The sequence below is a fragment of the Plectropomus leopardus genome, chromosome 17 (assembly GCF_008729295.1).
Source record: "Plectropomus leopardus isolate mb chromosome 17, YSFRI_Pleo_2.0, whole genome shotgun sequence".
NCBI lineage: Eukaryota > Metazoa > Chordata > Actinopteri > Perciformes > Serranidae > Plectropomus > Plectropomus leopardus.
Genome location: NC_056479.1, coordinates 6,704,075 through 6,722,357, shown reverse-complemented (window position 1 = coordinate 6,722,357; position 18,283 = coordinate 6,704,075). Strand labels below are relative to the sequence as shown.

The following is an 18,283-nucleotide window of genomic DNA, read 5'->3' as shown; positions in this document are numbered from 1 at the left end:
AGAGAGCCAAGGCCTCATCGCGTCGCACATACCAATGAGACGCACATATAGCCAGGAGGAAAGTCACCTGACACCTCGCTCTGCAGACACTAGCCCCTTGCGTGACTTCATTACGCTTCCTCACTCTGGGGCTTTGTCATACCATGCATGTATGTATGTATGCATGTATGAGCCATGCGCTCTTTCTAAACCGATTTTTAGAGCCGTGTATTTTCTCTTGGGGAGTTGTTCCTTTCTCGTGTAATCCAGTGTTTAACCTCCATCTTCCTCAACCTTTCTGTTTGCAGGAATGCCCCCCTTGTCAAATGAAATTCCATCACGTTGGTGCGTACTGAGACAACCATAGCCCTCTGAATGAGCCATGTGTCTGCAGGTGGTCGCATGCATAAACACTACGTAGCTGTTTTACATGGCCGGTTGATTGAATCCAGCGCAGTGTGACTGCACAGAGGCAGGTGGTAGGAGTAGCAGCCGCCAAAGTGGTAACACTGGCACTGGCAGTGTTGATGGGAGTGATGTGAATATATTTCTCCACTGGGGGTTTCCAGACACCCCCATTTCCCCCAGCAACATCTTGACGCATCATGGACTGGCTCGCAGTTATTTCCCTTTTCTTTATACATCATAACTCCTTAGACAGAGGTGAGGTTGCCATTGGTATGCACAGACAACACTGGCAGATTCACCACCCAGAATACCGCTGGGAGATTATACCCTTCCCGCTCCACGCAGCAGGGATCCGGCCACCGTAAATAGAGCGCTTGGGAGTGTGCGGTGTGCCCAGAATGACAGAGCACCGCCGCAGCTGAGCACGCCAGCCCGACGCCGAGCACAAACTCAAGGACTGCCGCAAATACAGTAATCTCTCATGCTTTCGGTTGTGGTTTTTACCTTTTCCTACGGGGACTCCGATGCACCGGAGATCCGTCTGGCTGATTGTCAGTGTGCAACCGTTGGGGCATGCAGGACATAAACTACAAAGAAAATCTGTTGGACTTCAGAAGAGATATATCACACAGGAAAGCAAAGAGAAAATGACTTTGGTACAAAGTTGCTCACACAGAAACCTTGTCGTCTACATATGTCATCCTTTATGTTAAAGCTACTCAGTCAAGGCGAGAACTCAGCACTAATCTGAGTTTACAAAAAAGAAAGTTGGCCCCATTTATTTGTTTTTTGCTCAAATATTAAACTAGTTTATCAATAAATTATTCATTGTCTGTTTATATCAAATCTTCTAAGGGCTGGAGCACAAGTTGTAGCAGTGGTTCAACATGCAGATTGAATCATAAATGAAAAGCAGGAGTTCTTCTGAAGGGCTTATGTAGTACTGGAGAGAAAAAAGCTGAATGACGGTGAGGGAGGTATTTTGAACGAGTATAATGACTGGCTGTTGCTATGGTGTGCAATGACACACAGTGGAAACACAGACGCAGCACAGTGAAATTCTAGATAAGAAATACTTTGGCATGTTTTAACAACAAGTCCAGCCACCTATTACGTTATGAATGGGTAAATAATGCAAGCGTACACCCCAACTTCAAGTTATTTCAAGTTTAATTAAAACATTTCATGGTCATTTCCAGTTTTCATCATCGCCGGCGTCTGTTTTTGGCACATGCTGATTTCCATTTGTCTTACTTGTGCATACTCTGACCCATTAAAACTGCATCTGTGCATTTGACTTAATATGGACACGGAGGGCTGTCTTAATTAATAAGCAGGCATCCACCAAACTAATCTGCCTGTGTTGTGAAGTCTGTCCTTTCCATTAAGTGGGACTCACATTATCTCCTAATCAAATTAGTCACTTAATTGTGGCCCTCCCTTGATGGATCCCATGAAAAAAGGAGCGGCGTGTTTGCTGGAGGGGGATGTGTGAAGATGGAACACGGCTGTTTCATTACGATATGAATTTTTTAATAACCAAAGCGTTCGCTGTCATCTCCTTGCTTTGAACCTTTGCGAAGGGTGAAGTTGAATTTGACATTTTATCCACTCTCACCATTGAGTGTCTAGCTGGTGTGTTGGGGCTAAGTACCTCGCCCAAGGCCACTACCCAATTGCCCAACAGGGGATTGACCCCTGTCATCCACTGATCACTAGTCTGCTTTCTTAATCACTTCCCCACAATCGCCTGCTGCACTACCTGATCTTAGTCAATACATTCGCTCCTTCAGCCCTGATAGAACTGCTATTCCCCGAGTCATGATTAAAGAGAGAAACCTGATTTGACCAAAAGACGCCACTCTGTCCATCCTTGGCTGTGTAGATTGGCCCCAGGGAGCTCACGTTTTCAAGGAGCGGCGAAGGCTACCCCTGCAGCGTTAGGTGTCTCGTGGTAGTCCACGGGGGGAAACCCCGGGCGTCTGATGAATGGCGGCATGTGTGGTCGTTTGTCCCGCTGATGGAGTTTTATCCCCTGCCCTTTCAGAGCGGCCAGACAATAAAGAGAGCCACAGCCAAGCGTGACAGGTTAACCCAACAGTAATAGAATACCCTTAATAGTCTGGCTTGAGCCAAAGTCGGCGACGGAGCCCGGCCAAATCGCCAGGCTACCTCGGCGGTGAGAGTGCGGGGGGGGGGGGGTACACCGGCTCTCGCTGTTGTTGTCAGACGGGAGCAAGGACAAAGAGGGCAGCCTGATGGCTTAATGGGTGGTTTGATGGCTTCATAGGGTGAAATTGGAGTTGGTGAGGGCAACCAAACAGATGAAACAGGGCACAGGGGGCATTCTACAAAATGGAAATTAGCCATCTATAAGATGATGTCAACCAACTGTATCACTTATATACAATGTCAAATCTGTTGAGTTGATTTTACTTTAAAAAATATAGGAAACCGATTGCCTTGAAAAATCTAAATAACTATAAATATTAGTCTTAATTTATGTTTACTTTGTATGTAATTGTTAAATTTACTTAAAATGTGATTATATTTACTTAATTTTGTGAAGTTGTTGCAACTTAAAAATGACTGTATTCTGCTGGGTGAAAACTAGCTAATCATATTTGTATTTTCTTAAACATGTCAATAAAACAGAGCTTGCAGATCTCTGAACTTCATCATTAATGATGATCAGCAAAATTGTCTTTGAGATGATCAAGTTAAGTCAAACTAAACTGGTTTACTGGCATTGCAACTTAAAAAGCACACACTTAGAAAGCAAACACTTACAAAGCACAAAGTAATTCCACATGCCATTTTTAAGTTGCAATGACTTCACTAAATTGAGTAACAAAAATTTAAAGTAAACTTTAAAGTAAACTTTGAAGTAAACAATTAGAAAGAAGTATCATTCAGAGCTTTTATATTGAAGTGCGATTTTTTGCCATAGAGTGACATTTTTTCCCTCAGTACCTACAACAACATTGTATCACTTTGTTCTTGGTGTTATTTGGCTTATTAACATGTCGTGCCTTTGCAGCACTTTTGTCACTGGTCTTGAAACAATAATATTGCACTTTTTTGAAATCAACACTTTTTTTCTTCCAAGTTTTAAGTGATTGAACTTAATTCTTCTAATATGTGTTGTTTCATTGTGTGCAAAGCCCATTTTGTCTACATTTAGTGAAATTGAATTGAAGATGTGGTAATTTATCTTATGTGTGGACCTTGAATAGAGAAATCTGGACCCCATAGCTGGACCAGTTGGAAACCACTGTTTTATAGAAATCCTTGAGCTTTAGCGAGGTGGCATTGTGTCTCTGCCACTATGTTTATAGTTTATAGTATGACACTGTGTTGATGCCTATACACAAGGTTGAAAATAAACATGATCAAACCGAGCAAACAGTCAAAAGAGATTTAGATGATGTTGTCATGACGTTGACGTGAACGTGCCTGTTTTCTGGCAGATAATCCTCACAAAGAGAATCCTCCGGGCTACGCGCACCCGCGCAGGAGGCGACGCTTCTGTCGGTGTTTGTTTCTGTAGCACCTCTGCTTGCAGTTTGTCATGTCTGACTCGGGCTTTAATTAGGCCTGCGAATTGAAGCGGCGGCGGCGGCAGCAGGGCTGGGAGCCCCTCTGTCCACAGCTCAGCCGTCCTCCACGGCGTCTCCTCGGAGGACCTCTCTTGCTCTGTGTGGTTAAGATAATAGAGGCTCGCTCAGAAGATGTTAATTGAGGGGAGATAAAGTGCAGTAGTGGCTGGAGGGATGCAATGTGCGGGGGTGGAGGGGAAGGAGGGAGGGCTACCTGATTAGAGGCTGAGGTGTTTGACTTACAGCTCCCCCTTTTTTTTTTTGGTGATATATGTACTGCTAGATTTTCAAAAGAGGGAAAGAAGAAAAAACAGGAGCAGCATGCATCAAAAAAAACCAAAAAAACCCCACACCTGAAAGACAGTTATTAAAGTTTCTCCTGAATCATTTGTGCCGTGCCGTGCTGTGCCGCACTAGCCTTGCAAGACCTGATAAGGCCGGGAGGATTAATATATTTTACCTCTCAGGAGCTGCTGGAGCTGAATGGTGCTGTCAGAATGTGCAAGGTGGAGTTTTGTGGATGTTTTCTGGGGAAAGGTGTAGCGGGAAGGAGGCCGAGGAAGGTGGAAGCGGGAGTGATGTGACCAGCTGAAGTGACAGAAGCTACATTAATAGTGGCATATGTCTAGAGTGCGGAGAAACTGAAAGAGAGAGAAAACAGACCCTCCGTCAGCCTGAGAGAGGACAGAGGGAACGGGAAGAGGAGGGAGGACGCAAAAAAAAAAAAAAAAAAAAAAAGCAGAAAACAGTGCCAGCAGCCTCTATAATTGCCTCAATGCCACTGGGATTGCTTTCATTCAATTGAAGCATTCTCTTTCTCTGTACATTCGAGGTGGAAGAGGGGAGAGGGTGGGGAGCGGGCGGGTGGCGTGGGCGTGTGGGAGATCCAGCGGTGCCCTCCCTCTCTTTTGGTAACATACAGCGATGAGGGCGATAGCTTCCCTGTAGCGGCTGAATCTCTGGCATCAGTGTGAGCAGCAGAGAGAGAAAGACAGAGCTTGAGAGAGTGAGAGAGTGTGTGTGTGTGTGTGTGAGAGAGATAGTTTTGTGTGTGTGTGTGTGAGAGAGAGAGAGAGAGAGAGAGAGCGAGAGCTGTGGATGAGTGAGGTAGCGATAAGGAGGTAGGTGGACCGCAGATCAGACCTGTCAGATGTGATTGCGCACCCAAGTGCAACCCTGCATGTGTGTGTGTGTGTGTGTGTGTGTGTGTGTGTGTGTGTGTGTGTGTGTGTTTTATATTTCCCAAATACAACCCCCCACCACCGACTCATAACACACACAAACACTGCCCAAACACACTCACATTCCTCGAGGAATCCTTTATTTCTTTATTTGGGCTCCTGTTGGTGCGTGCATTTGGATGCTCTGCTCCCTCCTCCTTCTTCTTCTTCTTCTCCTCCTCCTCCTTGTCCTGCTCTTCTCTCCTCCTCCTCCTCCTCCTCCTCTCCCCTCTTTGCCGCTCTCACAGCCTAGTTTTCTTTTTTTTTCCTCTTCAATCTTGTGTGTGCAGGTTGTATCTGACGGAGGGACCGGTGCCGCGCTCCCATCCCCGCGCTCCTTCAACAACAACACTGTGAGTATTCTCATGCTAATTTGGCTTCTCCAGCCTTTTCCCCAACGTCGGTTTGTCTCTCTCTTTTTTTCCCTCCAATTCTTTGCCTCTTTTATGTTTTCATCTGCCGCGCCAAATGCAGCGGTAGCGCGGGAAGGGAGAAAAAGAAGTGGAGACAAAAAGGAATGAGAGAGGCTGTACGGAAATAGTGAGAGGAGAGGAAAAGGGAACGGGAGGGGAAACAGAGACAAGGGGGGAAGGAGATTGCTGCTGCCGCTGCTGCTGCTGCTGCTGCTGCTGCTGCTGCTGCTGCTCCTGCCGCCGCGAGCTGCCCATTCTGCTTTCGGAGGTGTTCCTCTTGGAGGATGGTGGAATTGCCGAAGGGATGAAGGGGGCGGGTCTTGGTTTTGTGAGTAGATAGTTGTGCGAGAATGATAGGGGATGTTGTTGACAAGCATAGAGTGTCTCATCAGACAGCCGGGCAGCTGGAACCAAGGTTTTCTCTGTTGACTAAACTTCTGATTCATCCGTCACTTTCTATATTTACACTCAGAACCTCTCCTGTGTCTTCTGTCCTTTTTTTACTCTTATTTTATTATTTTGGACTTTTTGATGTCATCTAGTCACATCCCGTGACGATGTGAGGTGTGTGCAGATGGGAGATGAATTCTTGTGGAGTGAACTGCCATTCATAATATGCAACAGCGTCACAACAGCAGCTCTGCAAAAATGAGCTTTTTCCATTCAACATTTGTGTTAATAATTGTCATTTGTGTGTTTTTGCTGGCAGGAAACATGCTAACTGTTACGCTAGAACTGTAAGAGTCGCCTTCTTATGCATTCACAGTAATGAGTACAGTGTATGAATATATATTTAGTGTGTGTGTGTGTGTGTGTGTGTGAGTGTGTGTGGAGGTCAATAAGCCAGTGTCCATTCCCACACGCTGCCCTTTGATCAAAGGGCCACATTTAGTCCGCCCACGGCATGTGTCTGAGCCATATGAAGAGTGGGTGTACTCAGTGTGTGTGTGTTTGTGTGTGTGTGGGCTGAGATGGATAAGGCCCCTGTGCCCCTCACTGCAACGCCATGGCTAATGGGCACGCAGGTCAGCGGGGATAGACACGCAACCGGCTGTGCCGATATGTCACCGCGACCTCTCCCAGGCCTTCCGCCCAGGGACGGAGTCACGAAAAACACGAATCTTTGTAAGAGAAAAGCATATTGGGCCAACAAAAACGCTCGCAACATACTTTGGCAGATTCATTTGGCAGAGTAAAAGGGATTGATCTGAGCGTGGCAATTAGGCAAATTTCAGAACTAAGCATCTGGCGAGGCGAGAACGCTTCGCCTGGCAGAGGATTACCATTTTAGTTCCATTTTGAGACGACGCAGCCCAGAATGTGTTATTTCACAGCACTCCAGCAGCACGGGGGCTCAGGCAAAAAAAAACACATGAGGGATCTCTGTGCAGCGTTTACGTTGTGTATGTTGATTTCCACGACCCGCGAAGTAAGAGCAGTGCTTTGATTAATGATGATTAGGTTTAATATGTGTGTTCGTAGCCGCCGCGGCCGACCTCCCTTTCCCGGGCCCTTTATGAAAATGAATCGTCAGAGTAAAATGCCTGGGATGATAGCAGTCTGCCGATGAGCTTGCTTTCTAAAGTAGGCTGATATAAATGAGAACCATTCCCCCAATTACGGAAGATTAGGTTACCCTCCACCAATCTGAATCCTTAAATCCCTTCTGTTTTTACAGCTCTGTCTGCCGAATGTAATTCAGCCTGGAGACCTGGGCAGAATAGCAATAAAAGAAGGTAGAAACTTTAGCAGTGAAACCAAGGCAGTAAAAATATCCATTGGGAGAAAGCACATGATAATTGACACAGCACTGTGTTGCACTTGGCTGTAATTAACTGTGTAACAGAGGTTGTCAGTTGGAAAGGGAGAAAGCCCAGGCTATCTTAGTGCATTTCACACACTTAAAAGTGCAACATTTATCGTGTCTTTCAGCCTTCGCTGAGGGTGCGTTCCAGGTTAGCGTGGGCCCTCTCAGCTGTATTTATCCAGATCTTTCAATACACTTCCAGTCAGAAATTATACTTCCTTTATCCTTTTACCACCACAGTTTGAACAAAATCAAAAGAAGCCATTGTTTCTGGGGCGAGCACGCAAAAAAAAGAAAGAAAAAAGCTTATCATCTATTTTTAGTGCGCTTTTTCCTCATTGTTGCCTGGGCCACGATTCATGCTTACGTCTAGTGGTTGTGTGCCATAAACTATGTTGTGCTTCGCAGCCAGGCGCTGGCTGGTGACAACTCTCACCCACACATTAGTGATCTATGAGCCATATACCACGGGGCCCCCTACTGCCTCGCCAGCCGCTTTGAAACGCGCAGGACCACAACAATGTCATTCTCCCCGTGTGATAGCACCCATATGTGTGGAGAGCACCTGTATTAGCGTAATGCGCCAACCCCTTTATTTCTCATCACTTATCACAAGCCCTGCTACATGCTGTAGCGAAAAACGGGGGGGGGGGGGGTGAAAAAAGCTCATAAAGATAAAAATCACATTTCACTAGAGGGTGCTTGTGTGACAGTGATATATGCTGTGAGCATCCTGCCACCTCATTGAGATGGGAGTGAGTTCTGGGTGGCTAAATCAATTTGTGCAAAGGCTGTTGGTGCTCGGATTGGTGTCGTGATATGATCTTTGTTGTCCATTTTTAGAGGTCAGCGGCAAGCGCAACGACAAGGGCAAAAGAATCTGACCGCTTTCTCTCTCGTTTCCATGCTGGTAAATGATCTCGCCCAAGAGGATTGTGGGTAAAGTCAGTCTTGTTTGTTTTATTTTTTTTAGGTTTAGACAATATGGATTCTCTATTAAGAATGGAGTTTCATCCATTACTGCACGCGTCCTGATAGAGTGTCTAGAGCCAGAGGCGAGCTCCAACCATGCATTAATCGCTGTAATTACTCAGTGAGGGTGACAGTGATTCTGGAGGTGCGTCTGAGTACATATACCAGTAGAGGAGGGGGGGGGGGGGGGGGGATGATGGTAGACCAGTCAATTGGTGAACCTGATCTCCGGACAGGAAGGAATGAAAAAGTAGGCTTCAAGATCAGCAAGTCAAGCCATTTCCTCATATCAATCTCATGAGGTAGACAGGTTGATCTTACTCAAAATTATCTTGGAAACCGGTTAGGAAAGTAAATATAACTATAAATCCCAATTTATTTACTTTATATCTAATTTAATTTACTTGAAATTTACTTATTTTTATTAAGTTATTCCAACTTAAAAATGACAAGTGAAATCACCTTGTGTTGTTAGCAACTTTAGTAAATCTAGTGAGTCTGACTTAACTTGATCTTGACAGAGAGGATTTTGCCTGTGATGGAAGTAGGAGATCTGCAAGTTCTGTATTGTTAACATATTTAAGAAAATACAAATATGACTGATTATTTTGCAACCAGCAGATACAGATATGTAGCATAATAAACAGAATACAGATATACAGTAAACTTGGTTTACAGAAGTTTCTAAAATTAAAAATATTGATTTAATTTAACTTGTAATTTTAAAGTTGCAACAACTTAACAAAATGCAATATACGTATAAATAAACATTGATTTATATGATTTTTTTTAGTAAAATTAACAACTCAAATTAAGACTAAAGTTACAATTACTTTCCTTGATTTTTTAAAGTAAAATTCACTTGTCAGATTTTACAGTGAGTTACACAATAAAAGACCATAATCTGGTGGATTTTCTCTCTTTTATTGTGCGTTCATGTGGCTGAGTATTGCATAGCTTTTACAAATACTGTTTGATGCACATGAAGTGATGCGTTTCATGCTTCAAGTGTAAAAAACCCCAAAGAATAACCGAATGTGAAGCATTCAGATAACATAAAAACACAGAAGTCAAAGTTCCCTCTCATCAAATTCAGGGAGGAAGACGTCACAGCCCCGGCCACACTCTTTGACTGACTTGTGATCTCTGGGAAGTGCAGTGCAAAATCACCACAGCAACGACTGCTTAGCAACAAAGATGTTGCCATCATAAAAAAAAGCAAACAAAGAAACAAAAACAACAACAACAAGAAAAAGGAGATCTCGGCATAATCACTTGATTTGCTGGGATGTAATTCTGTTTGTTTTACGGCGGAGACTGCAACAATGCTGGCCGTACAGATGTTCAGTGTGAGGGATGCTCGTAAAGAAAAGGAGGCGAGTGGTCAAATCAAGGCTGTCAAGTCAGGGAAATAAAAAGCGGAGGAGTGTGAGCTGAACAAGCAGCACCTCCGAGGGCTCCTTATTGTCTGCGCGGAGGGCAGCGGAGTTACTCTTTGTTTGACGCTTCTCGTCTTGTAACGATGTGAATGTGCCAGTTAATCAGAGCGGCATTGTTGGTCATAATAAGTGAATGGAGTTTAATAGGTGAATGTCCTCCACTTCCTTTCTTATCTTACTGTGACTTTCACTTTCTTGTACCGCCTGCAGCAAGTAATCATGGGAAGTATACGACTCAGACACATCGCTTTTAATTAGGAAGCATTTTTAGCATCATGGAAGGGGGAAAAAAGGGACATTTTGGACGTGCGGGAAGACTTGTGTGCACACACACATGCATGTCGAGCCATTTTCTTTGGGTTTGGTTTTCTCATTAATCACAGCAGAACCATGTCTGATACTAGCGTACAGGAGATGAAACCAGGGCTGGAACGACGGAGTCGAATATTTGAACATCTCAGTGCTGATGTGTGCAAAGCAGAGTGTGTGTCTGCAGGGGAGGCTTTGAAATTTCATCCACTCCATCCCTTTTAACTCTGCGGAGGGGATGTGTGTGTCTCACTCCAGTCGGCCAATGGCTGTTAGGGAAGCTCCTGAACACCCCCACCTCCACCGCCGCCGCCACCGCTGCCGCCCCTCCAACCATTCACACACACACACACACACACACACACACACACGCCTCACTATCTGCCTCCCCTCTTCTTCACCCGCCTCCCCCCTCCTCTACTCCACAGACCTGCATTGTGTCAGATAGTTTAATGTGAAATTGCTTTTCTTTCAAATTTCCCCCTGGAAACGCAGGTCGTCGCAAAATGTTACATCTCATAATGCCGTGTTATTGTTGTTCTTTCATACGAGTCCTTGGCTTCTTAGTGCAGGATTTTGTCAGCGCCGAGCTGAGGTCACACTCGGCTATTTCTCTCTCTGCTGCTGCTGCTGCCGCTTCAACTCTCTCTTTGCCATCTCAGATTCTGCACCGAGCTCTTCCTCTGCTGCGCCCATGGTAACCCCGCTGAAAAATTTATCACCACCTCACTCTATGATTACGCTATGCATTAGCAGGGCTTAAATTTAATTTGTCGGCGGGCCCTCGCGGCAGTGCTACGGGCCTGGCCTATCAGAGACACTTTGTAAAGGCCCTGGAAGAGCCTCCCGGGGTGATCCTATCAGTCAGACACACTGTCAGCAGACACACTCAGTTAGTCAGCATTGAGTCAGAAATGTGGCCCAGCCAAGCCACACGCCACCGTTGGCTGCTCCGCTGGGCCGCTGCTCTGGGCATCAAGCTCCCCCGCCTGCCAATCAAAGCTCCAGCAAGGATGCTGACCTTTGTCCCCCTGTTGAAATGAATGCTCTTCAACAGGTGATCCAACCGACATCCGGCCTCGGCACCCTCAAGTTTAAATATAGCATTCTTTTTTCTTCCAGCCTCCCTTCACATTAGTTACAGCACTGCTGTGTTTATGTCAGGAGCTCTGTAGGATGTACTCACATTATTTCATATATTTTTAGGCTTTATTCAGCACACACTGTCAATCCTCCGACGATCGCCTCAATAATGATCACCTGTCCTAAAGTGGCTATTAGCGTCTTCCACTCCTGTGATTTACATTAATACCTGGTGGTTAATGTCATGTTTCTTTACCGAGAGTATGCTGAACATTTAAGTGCAAGGCGCTACCTCTGCAGTTATACGCTGTGTGATTATGTTCCCTTATACTTCGCCTTATTTTTACTTTCACATTTTCATCCTCACAGACGACGATCAAAATAGCTTGATCCGAGGCCACTCAAGGCTGCTTTTATCGCTGCCCGCCGAATGAGAAGGTCAATTTTTAAGGCATTTCGTAGGGGCGAAGTGTTTAAACCAGCTAGTTACTAAGAGAACCAAGAGGGCCTTATGCTTCCCGCAGCTCTAATTGGGATCCATTTTCATTTTCATATGGTTTTAAATGTCAAGAACAGAGCGCACGCAAAGTGTTTTGAATTTGCTCGGGAAGGCCTCAGTCCCTGGGTCAGAAAGGTTGAAAGCATATTCGTTTATTATGAAAAGAAGACATACTGTAACAAGGCACTCTGTGGCAGCGTTTTTCCATTGAAAAGGCAAAGAAAGAAAAAAGATGATATACTGCTTCTGACCTCGTCCGTGGTCCGCTGAGAACATAATGTCAAAAGTTGCCAGTGCCTTTCTTCATTTGACAGAAACAAATCCTCAGGAAGGACTCAGTGGCCCTCCCTGTGTGGAGGCTGTACACTCTCTTCATGCCTGTGTGGGTTTCCCCTGGGTGCTCCAGTCTCCCCTCATGGTGCAAAGATATACAAGTTAGGTGGACTGGAGACTCCATGTTGCCTGAATTTATGAATGGGAATGCGTATTGTATAGTGCTTGGTCAAAGACTTTTAACACATACTTATATACTATACTTACTTATATAGCAATATTTTTAAATTTCATTTATGATAATGTAATGTTTGTTCAACCAAATCTAACCCTAATGTTTTCATTAGGGTTATCTGAGAAGGTAATTCTGAGTGGTAATAATAATAAGTCTGTATTACCATGATACTGTGAAACCACAATATTTTGTGAGACAGTTATCTTACTATGAAAATCTCATACCAGTGCCACCTCGTGCCTAATAAAGATTTATTTGGGTTAAAGGGAAAAAGCACCCTAGCAGTGGTAAGAATGATTCTTGTCAGAGGGGGAAGTGGCATGACAATTGCTATGAATCTACAAATTCAGCAGAGGTTAGGCTGGTTGGATGGGTAAAGGGCGTTTCATTTCAACATTGATGGGGACATATATCCGCGAATTTTTGTGCATCAAATGCTTACTTTTCTGCATTCTGGATATTTTTTTTTCTGCATCAGTTTTTGTCTTTCTGCATTATTTTAGGGCTGTGCCCGACTCAGAATTGGGTGAGGCAAATGCGATGTAGCCATTCAATACAAATATTCGTTTTGTTTTCCATAAAATAAAAAATATAAATGTGCTCCTTTGGACATTCGGTGTGACAACACAGCGTTCGTGTCAGTTAGTACAGTTAGTAAACTAGCAAATGGCCCCAATCATGGGTCCTAAATATGCAACATTTTTTGGTGACACTACATATCAAACAAAAGCTAAAGACTGTGTTGAATTAAGTTGTTGTGAGCTATAAATTCACCACTACTAAGCAGAAGATCTCTCTAGTTTTCTCCTCTGTGATGTTGCCTGCATGTCTGTAGCTCCCTGTATCAAAGAGCAGCATGAAACTGCAGCAAAAAAAAAAAAAACGACTGCTCATTTTGAAGCAATCTCAGTCGATCGAGGGGTCTCTGACTGATGATTTGAATTTCCACTTTCAAGGGGCAGCCCTAATCAATTTATGATGGAAATGTCTTTAATTTTATCAAGACAAACATCCCCTGATACTTTGATTTTTTTATTGGATATGGAAATGCAAATGTTCTAAATACTGAGGGAGACGTGCCTCCTACACCCCCCTCTGGAATCTACACAGTTTAAAAAATGGTTTATTCCACCAACAGTTAACCTTGGTTTCTATTAACAATACACACACCTATAACTTTTTTTTTAACCCAAACTACAATCTTTCTCAGACCCTGATAAGAAGTTTTTGCACAAAACTATCAGAATCCTAACTATCGCAATGTCAGATCAGAAAACATGTATATAACATAGTCAGCCTGATCTCACTTATAGCTGCTGTAGAGATCCCACTGGAGGGAAAGCTCTGTACTGTATGTTAGGCATCTATCCTGATCACTTTGCCGCAGGCCGCAAGGCAGTGCCCTTGATTAATATATGCCTGCTCCGGGCTACGAGAGTGATTACGTTCATGTGGAAGAATATGGATGGCCCTACACCTGAAATGTGGTTATGGAAAATAGCTTGCTTTGGAGAAATTAACCTATGTGGTCTGAGGGAAATCAAATACATTCAGGGAAATATGAAACACTTTCATGCACTAGAAGCAGGGTGGAGTTTCTGGCACAACTTTAGTTTTTATCAAGGTGCATAGAGAAGGGAAATAAATCAGCAGAAGTTGAAGCTCCAGCAACACTTGTAGTGTTATTATTCATCAGGGTCATCAAGAAAACCATTATAAACAGCAAGTAAATAAAGTACAGACATCTTACCAGAAAATGACTTTGGTATAAATTAAAGGCACCTATTACCATATTACTTGAGTCAAAGCCTTAAAGTAACTGATCTTTACTATACTTAGTATATCAAAAGTAATTTTAGGATATGAAATGTACTGAAGTATTGAAAGTAAAAGTACAAGTACATGCTATACACATCCCCCCTTAAAATGGAGCCTGTATTACACCTGAGGAGAAAACAAGGTCTTTCTTTAAAAGGTACATTAAAAGTAATGTCTGACCACCTATCTGGAATACTGTCCCTCTTATTAATGTACTATTATTGTTATAATTTTTCTCATTTTCTTTTTTTCCTGAATATTTGATGTGGAGGGCGAGGGAAGGGGGGGGTGTTTACAAACACTAAATAATGCTCCAATGAATGCTTTTTAATTACCTTACCTCAGTGGTGATTAAAAAACATTAATGGGAGCATTAACTAATGTGCAGACTCTATCTTTCTGTCTTAAACACTCCTCCGGCCAGCACCGAACATTTATCATCCAATGCGTGCATCATTTTTTTAAACCTTTTTTGGTGCTTACAAATGTCAGTGTATGTATGACTATATGTTCTTACAATGCTAAAAATCAATACATGTAACATTAAAGAAGCACAAAGAGAAAACAACTCTATGTTTTGCTCTGGAGAGCAGTATCCATGTTAAATACTAAGTTACTGAGTTTTTGGGAGTATTTACTTCCTTCTACTCCTTTTCGCACATGAAATACTTATGTTTTTAATATGTCTAATACATCTCCTAGGTTTTCTGTTGTTGTTTTCATCTGTTTTTATTTTTTATTTTATTTGCATGTTTGAAATACAAATCTTAAAAATCTGTTACAAACAACATCGTTTGTGGTTTAATTAGGTGGACTTGAAATTAACTAAAATGGTAGATTCCTACCTCTATTTTGGACTCTCTGACTCAAAGGTCAGAAGTGTCAGTTGCTTTGCATTTGGTTAATTGCACGGCTTCATGTCATATTTTAAAACTTGTATGCAAGCAAAGTAAACACTTTTTCAGATTTGTAGCAATTTATGTCACTCACCATTTTAAATGCTGGTGTGGAGGATCCCTCAGCCCAGTAATTTGCACAGAACTCCGTCCAGGTTTAATCAGGAACTTCCACCTAATGCTGTGTATATGTGACCATGAATAGCTGCCGGGAAAATGAATTAATGAAATACCCTGGAGACTGGATTTTGTATCCGAGGTTCAAATGCAATTCTTCTTCCCATAACAATGTATAATCCCTTGTCCAAGCAGGCCTGTATTTCTACCTTAAACATCCCTTTCATTCCTTCATTTAATAAATGACACCCAGAGGACGAAACGGGGACAAGTCCCCGCTGACACCTGTGAAATATAGACTGATAATGCTCCTGCCACTCGCTTAATGCCGCTCCCTTCCACCTTCTTCTGTCTGACAGGCCGGCCCGATGCATGTATCATAATGAGCGGATCTCTACGCCGTCAATTAGGAGCACCTTAAGCATGTGAGTGAACTTCTGTGATTCCTGAGAATAAAGGCAGAGATGAAGGATCTCTCCTGGCTCATGGGAGCGGACGCCATTTCTCCTTCGAGTGCACGTAGCATCCCCCTATGCGTTAGCTATTTCTGCCAGACGCTTGTGAGCAGAGCGTCTATAGGTTCTCCATTTTGTGTATGTGTGTGCAGTGGATATGCGGTCCCAGGGGTGGTGCGATGGAGAGGAGCAGGGCGTACCAGCTCTTCCATGCCCCCCTTCCCCTCGCAGATGTGAAAAACTCACTCATTGTCTGTGTGGCTCACTTTGAATGATTTAATTACTTGCTTTAGACTTGAGCAATTATAGCTGAGCAGCACATATGTTAATTATATCTGACCTCACATTTTTGCTGCTCTGTTAATTGTTCGCTCAGATGACATTCCGAGATGACTGTCATTGCTGCCTGCGTATCGGGCAATTTAAGAAAAAAATGACAGCGAAATGGCTGTGTGACAGATTTTGGTCGACGGAAAAGTTTAAGCTGCGGCGCTCGGTTCCAGATGGAGGGGCTCACGGCGTGTAGGCCTCATGACTTGTCCTTTTAACCCCTCTTGTCTGCCTCTGTTGCTAACGGATACATCCACCCCCTCTGAATCTCTATGAACAAGGACTATTTGTGTTTTTATTAGCTATTTTAACAGGCTGACAAGCACATATTACAGCCGAGGACTGCAAAAATTGTGCGTGCTGGCAGGGAGGGCAAACTTTTTCCGAATGCAGAACTCACTTCCTGTTGTTTATCAGATGATGCATTTTGTTTTTCTTTTGCCATTATTGCCCAGGAAACATCTAAACCCACTAATGTCCCAGTTCAAAGCTCATCCTCTCTGTTCTAATGCATTCCCTTCCGGAAGTCCTCGGCTCCGAAAATCCATTAAAAACAGCTTGTAGAGACAAATTGCTACCTGAACTAATACGTCTTGTTGAACGACACATGTATTGCAATTTTTTCCGAACATGGTTTTTATCACGCGGCTTATTATCACATTTAATGGAGACTGTTTTCACTTGTGCCATTACTGCACACTGTGCTTTAATTCTCCTGGCAGTGAGGAGGCAGAGCAGAAGTTAAGGCAGCGTGGAAGGCAGATACACACAGCGAGCTCTTCAAATTCATTTTGTCTTGTGATATGATTGCAGCTGCGTGACTGTGGCCTTATGAAGCAACGGCAGGAGAAATGAAAAATACATGTGCCGCTCAACACGATTACATTTACTAATGCAGCAGTATGTCTCAGCGTGCTGTTTTCTAATGGACTGTGCTTTTGTTGTCACCTTAAGTGAGCAGAGACGTTTTCTTGTTTCACTTCACTACGCCGGCGTCGAATTTGGGGAAAATAGGATGAATCTGTGGTGTTGTTTTTCAGGAAGGAATGTTTCCTGTGTCAGAGTTTGTTATTTCAGATACTTCTAGTGCAGCATAGCTTAAATTGCTACAATTGTATCTTAAAGGTTAAATGTTGTTACTAGTTATTATATTAAGTTATGTCTATATAAGTTGTCATAACTGATGTGAAACTGTCACTGAATTTCGTCTTCCTTCACAAATATCAAGAAAACACATCCTTATATAACGGTTCATATTTTAGAGTCAAGTTATTGAAGGTTAAAGATAAAGTGGTTAGATTTAGAAAAAGAAACAGTGACCAAGTACCTTAAAGTACATGCGGTTCTGAAATTTTTGTGCAATACTTTTAGTTGCAAAACATATTTAGAGTGCAACTTTTGTGGTCTGCTTTGAAATACTTTTTCCATGCTGACATGAAATGTGACAACAATATGGTTAAGTTCTGGTTAGGTTTAGGCACACAAAAGCACTTGGTTACGGTTGGGAAAGATAATGGTTTGGGTGAAATTGATCACTTGAAAGATAAAATATGGGATCTCGTGGGAGTTTTTGTGAATCTTGGGTTATCAGCTAGATGCAGCCTTTGACCAATATTTCCATTTGTTAGGCAGTGATTTCTAGTGGTTGTAGTAAAAAGAGAAAAGAGAAAGTGTGGGGAGCTGCTATAAAGAACTCCAGAGTCTGCAGACTGAGGTGGTTGCAATGGACGAATGGGTCAAACAGCCACAGAACTTTGACCAGGGAGATTGCTGCTCATGTCCTGTATGACACCAAAAGTAAACAATGACTTATTTCAGCTTATGTACCTATGTGATATCACATTAAATACTTAACGTAATGTCATCAGGTTATGTTAGGTACCTGTCATGACAACTTGACGTTATATACGTACACAAGTGAAGTTATATTACAGACATACCCATTTTAACCAAAGCAATGATAATTTTCCTCCCCACACCGGTAGGGGTGCTAATTTTGGAAATTCTACTGAGTCCTTTGATTGGAGGACTCTTTGTTTCTAACGTATCAGTATCAGCTGCAGTACATAAAGCCTGACCCATTTCCTATTTTCGGTCTATTTGCTCCAACTGAAACCACAAAGTGTTGTGACCTGGTGAACAGAAAGTCCCACAAAATAAACAGCAGCCAGCAGTTTCAGCTCATGAGTGATGCAACTAGAGCCTGACTGAGTTTTAAAGACATGCAGAGGTTGTCAAAACCTATCCAAAGCCTCTGGCAAAACATATCCACCCTGACACTTATCTCTTGACATAATATATACAGAATATGATAGAAATAAGCTATAGGACAGCTGGAATACAGGCTGTTTTCTTTACAGTTGTGAAACTGTATTAAAAATTACAAACAAATTATTTTCCTTCCTTCAATGTGTAGTGGTATTATGTTGTA

General features: G+C 43.0%; 1 protein-coding gene across 4 annotated transcripts in view; it reads left to right on the top strand.

Annotated features, from left to right (window-relative positions):
• The window catches only part of LOC121956111 (RNA binding protein fox-1 homolog 3-like), a 546,203-nt gene that overhangs the window by 239,897 nt on the left and 288,023 nt on the right, over positions 1-18,283 (top strand). For 3 of the 4 annotated variants that reach the window (XM_042504227.1, XM_042504222.1, XM_042504225.1), the window contains one exon: positions 5,497-5,559. The gene's annotated coding sequence lies outside the window, so the exon portion shown is untranslated. Of the gene's footprint in view, positions 1-5,496; positions 5,560-15,426; positions 15,493-18,283 lie in introns of all 4 variants that reach the window. The other variant, XM_042504223.1, reaches the window with a different exon arrangement.